We start from the raw sequence: 5,000 nt of genomic DNA on the forward strand, positions 1-5,000 counted from the left end.
GCGAAGAGTCACGGCAAAGGTTCGACCGAAGCTCGCGGCGCCCCGGACGGAGCCGGGCCGCTCCCGCCTTTGCCGCGGCGCACGGGCGCCGCCGCCGTCCGGCCGTCGCGGCGGCCGCGCACGGCACTTCGGCTTCCTCCGTCGGCCCTCCCGGGACGCGCGACCCGTGCGACCGGGACGCATGTCCGGGCGGTTCCCGTTTGCAACGCTCCTCGGTACTTTGGAACGCTTGGGGTGGGCTTTGGGCGGATGCCCCGCTGGGGTGGTAGGGAGGGGGGGCTGCTGCCGCCGCGGCGGGCCTTCCGCTCCACTCCGCACAAGCCCGCCGTGGGCACTCGCTGCGGGCGTGCCCGGCACCGTTCGTCCTCGAGGGATTCGGCCCGTCGGCTCGCTCGGATGGGCCACGCGCAGCGGGCCCACGACGGAGCCGGCACGCTCCTTCTGCTGGCGCGGCGCTCGGTCTACGCCTCCGGCCGGCCGTTGCGGCGGCCGTGCACGGCGCTTCGGATCGGTCGGCCCGTCGTCCCGTCCCTGACGAAGTTTTCGCGGCCGCGCGCGCGCGGAGTTGGATCGGCCTTACTTGGTCCGATCCTTCGCCCTCGCATGTTGCGTGGGCTCGGTCCCGTCCCGTTCGGTGAAATCTTTGTCCGCTCTGGTGCGTCCCTGTGGGTTCCTTTGTCGGTTTTGCGGGTTCGGCCGGGCCTTCCGTGCCGGCCCGTCGGCTCGCTCGGATGGGCCCCGCGGAGTTGGCCCACGACGGAGCCGGCACGCTCCTTCCGCTGGTGCGGCGCTCGGTCTATTCCTTCGGTCGGCCCTTGCGGCGGCCGTGCGCGGTGCTTCGGATCGGTCGGCCGGTCTTCCCGTCCCTCATGAAGTGTTCGCGGCCGCGCGCGCGCGGAGTTGGATCGGCCTTACTTGGTCCGATCCTTCGCCCTCGCATGTTCCGTGGGCTCGGTCCCGTCCTGTTCGGTGAAATCTTTGTCCGCTCTGGTGCGTCCCTGTGGGTTCCTTTGTCGGTTTTGCGGGTTCGGCCGGGCCTTCCGCACCGGCCCGTCGGCTCGCTCGGATGGGCCCCGCGGAGTTGGCCCACGACGGAGCCGGCACGCTCCTTCCGCTGGTAAGGCTCTCGGTCTACGCCTCCAGCCGGCCCTTGTGGCGGCCGTGCGCGGCGCTTCGGTTCGGTCGGCCGGTCTTCCTGTCCCTCACGAAGTGCTCGCGGCCGCGCGCGCGCGGAGTTGGATCGGCCTTACTTGGTCCGATCCGTCGCCATCGCATGTTGCGTGGGCTCGGTCCCGTCTCGGTGAAATCTTGGGCCGCTTTGGTGCGTCCCTGTGGGTTCCTTTGTCGGTTTTGCGGGCTCGGCGCCGGGCCTTCCGCGCCGGTCCGTCGGCTCGCTCGGACGGACCGTGCGCAGGTGGTCCCCGACGGAGCCGGCACGCTCCTTCCGCTGGCGCGGCGCTCGGTCTATGCCTCCGGCCGGCCCTCGCGGCGGCCGTGCGCGGCGCTTCGGTTCGGTCGGCCGGTCGTCCCGTCCCTCACGAAGTTCCTGCGGCCGCGCGTGCGTGGAGCGGGATCGGCCTTACTTGGTCGGATCCGTCGCCCTCGCCTGTTGCGGGGGCTCGGTCCCGTCCCGTTCGGTGAAAGCTTTGCCCGCTCTGGTGCGTCCCCGTGGGTTCCTTTGTCGGTTTTGCGGCCTTGGCGGCGGGCCTTCCGTGTCGGCCCGTCGTGGGCCCGCTGCGCGTCCGTGCGCGGTGCTTCGGATCGGTAGGCCCGTCGTCTGGGTCCCTTACGAAGCTTTGCGCGACCGCTCCTTTGTCGCCGGTCCCCTGTTAGGGCTGACCGAGCCCTCCGTTCGCCCCCTGGCCCGTCGCATGGGCCCCCGGCGCCTCCGCGGCGCCCCACCGAAAACTGTCACGACGCGCATCCAGCGCCGACGAGGTCGCAGGTTACGTGCGGCAGCCGGGGGGCTAGGCCGAGCGGCGGCGGGCCCGCCCACGGACGGGCGCGGGGAGGAGCGCAGCCGGCACGCGGCGCGGAGCGGCGGCGGCATGCCGCCGGGCGGCCGTCGGCTCAACCGTGCCCGAGTCCCGCGGGCACCGCGTCGCCCGGCCGGCGCGAGCGGCGGCGGGCCCGCCCGCGGACGGGCGCGGGGAGGAGCGCAGCCGGCACGCGGCGCGGAGCGGCGGCGGCATGCCGCCGGGCGGCCGACGGCTCAACCATGCCCGAGTCCCGCGGGCACCGCGTCGCCCGGCCGGCGCGAGCGGCGGCGGGCCCGCCCGCGGACGGGCGCGGGGAGGAGCGCAGCCGGCACGCGGCGCGGAGCGGCGGCGGCATGCCGCCGGGCGGCCGACGGCTCAACCATGCCCGAGTCCCGCGGGCACCGCGTCGCCCGGCCGGCGCGAGCGCACGAGGGCGGGAGGCAACCGGGCGGCGCCTGCGGAACCGGATGCGACGGCCGGCGCGGCACGGCCCCGACGGGTCCGCACCGAAGACCAGCGCGGTGCGGATCGACCGCTGATGAGGTCAGAGGTTACGTGCGGCAGCCGGCCGGCTGGCCCGAGCGGCGGCCGGCACGCGACGGGGATCGAGCGGCCCCGACGGCTTGCAGCCGGGCGGCCGACGGCTAGGCCGTACCGGAGTCCCGCGGTCGTTCGGGCGAAGGGGCGCATGCTGCGGGAAAGGCCTGCGGCGGCGAACCGTCCGCCCGGCCGGCCAAGCCTTCCGCGGCGGCGCGCACGTGGCGGCGCGGCCGAGATGACCGAGCGAAGCCCCGGCGATGGGCGGCGCGCACGTGTCCGTGCGGCCGAGATGACCGAGCGAAGCCCGGGCGGCGCCCGCCGTGCGCCCTGCCGGATCGCGCCTTCCGCCGGCGCGCAACGCCGGTCCCGCGTTCCGGCCGCGGGAGAGGCCTGCGTCGGCGAACCGTCCGCCCCGCCGGCCGAACCTTCCGCGGCTGCGTGCACGTGTCCGTGCGGCCGAGATGACCGAGCGAAGCCCCGGCGACGGGCGGCGCCCGCCGTGCGCCCCGGCGGATTGCGCGGCCCGCCGGCGCGCAACGCCGGGCCCACGTTCCGGCTGCGGGAAAGGCCTGCGGCGGCGAACCGTCCGCCCCGCCGGCCGAACCTTGCGCGGCGGCGCTTACGTGTCCGTGCGGCAGAGATGACCGAGCAAGCTCCGGCGATGGGCGGCGCCCTCCGTGCGCCCCGCCGGATCGCCTGCGAGCGGCGAGCGTCCGGGCGGGCCCCTTTCGCAACTTCCCTCGGTACTCTAAACACCCCTTGCCTCTCGGTCTTCCCCCCGACCCTCTCGGTATTTGCTCGGATATGTGCATGCATCGTCCCTCGTCGCCTTCGGTTATCCTCCCCGGGGTGGGCTTTGCGCCGACGCGCCAACGGGGTGGTAGGGGGGCTGCAGCCGCGGCCGCCGCGTTTCGCCATCCGCGCGTGCGCCGCCGGATCCGAGTGGAGGTCGCGGGCGACTCGTCGATGCTTGTACTAGGGGCGCATGCCGGCAGCCCCCCGCGGGGTGCGGGACCCGCGATCGGCGTGCGAGGGACGGGCGTCCGGGCGGGCCCCGTTTCCAACTTCCCTCGGAACATTAAAACCCCCCGACCCCCTCGGTCTTCGCTCCGGCCCTATCGCTATTGCTCGGATATGTGCATCCACCGTCCCTCGTTGCCTTCGGTTATCTACCCCAGGGTGGGCCTTGCGCCGATGCCCCGATGGGGTGGCAGGGGTGGGGCTGCCGCGGCCGGCGCGTTTCGGCATCCGCGCTTGGGGGCTCGGACCCGAGTGGAGGTCGCGGGCGGCTCGTCGATGCCTGCACCGGGAGCGCATGCCGGCAGCCCCCCGCGGGGCGCCGGACCCCCGATCGGCGTGCGATGGACGGGGGGAGGGGCGGGCCCGGTTTGCAAATTCCCTCGGTACTTTAAAATCTCACGGCCCTGTCGGTGCTCCCTCCGGCCCTATCGCCACTGCTCGGATATGTGCATCCACCGTCCCTCGTTGCCTTCGGTTATCTACCCCGCGGTGGGCTTTGCGCCGATGCCCCGATGGGGTGGCAGGGGGGCACGCTCTAGGCCGTGCCACGGGGCGCGGGCGCCGGCGCCGTACGTCCCTCGCGGCGGCCGTGAGCGGCACCTCGGCTTGCTCGGTCTGTCCTCCCGGGATGCGCAACCCGTGCGACCGGGACGCGCATCCCGTGCGACCGGGACGCGTGTCCGGGCCGTTCCCGTTTGCAACGCTCCTCGGTACTTTGGAACGCTTGGGGTGGGCTTTGGGCGGATGCCCCGCCGGGGTGGTAGGGAGGGGGGGCGGCTGCTGCCGCGGCGGGACTTCCGCTCCACTCCGCACAAGTCCGTCGCCTCGCGGCGGGCGCGCCCGGCACCGTTCGTCCCCGAGGGAGCCGGCACGCGCCCGCCGAGGCCCCGGCGCATGGGCGCCGCCGCCGGCCGTCCGCGCGGCGGCCGTGCGCCGGCTTCCTCCGTCGGCCCTCCCGGGATGCGCGACCCGTGCGACCGGGACGCGCATCCCGTGAGACCGGGACGCGTGTCCGGGCCGTTCCCGTTTGCAACGCTCCTCGGTACTTTGGAACGCTTGGGGTGGGCCTTGGGCGGATGCCCCGCCGGGGTGGTAGGGAGGGGGGGCTGCTGCTGCCGCGGCGGGACTTCCGCTCCACTCCGCACAAGTCCGTCGCCTCGCGGCGGGCGCGCCCGGCACCGTTCGTCCCCGAGGGAGCCGGCACGCGCCCGCCGAGGCCCCGGCGCATGGGCGCCGCCGCCGGCCGTCCGCGCGGCGGCCGTGCGCCGGCTTCCTCCGTCGGCCCTCCCGGGATGCGCGACCCGTGCGACCGGGACGCGCATCCCGTGAGACCGGGACGCGTGTCCGGGCCGTTCCCGTTTGCAACGCTCCTCGGTACTTTGGAACGCTTGGGGTGGGCCTTGGGCGGATGCCCCGCCGGGGTGGTAGGGAGGGGGGGCTGCTGCTGCCGCGGCGGGACTT

The sequence above is a fragment of the Phoenix dactylifera genome, chromosome 10 (genome assembly GCF_051530095.1).
Source record: "Phoenix dactylifera cultivar Ajwa chromosome 10, Ajwa_hap1_PhDact_Kaust_v1.1, whole genome shotgun sequence".
NCBI classification, from domain to species: domain Eukaryota; kingdom Viridiplantae; phylum Streptophyta; class Magnoliopsida; order Arecales; family Arecaceae; genus Phoenix; species Phoenix dactylifera.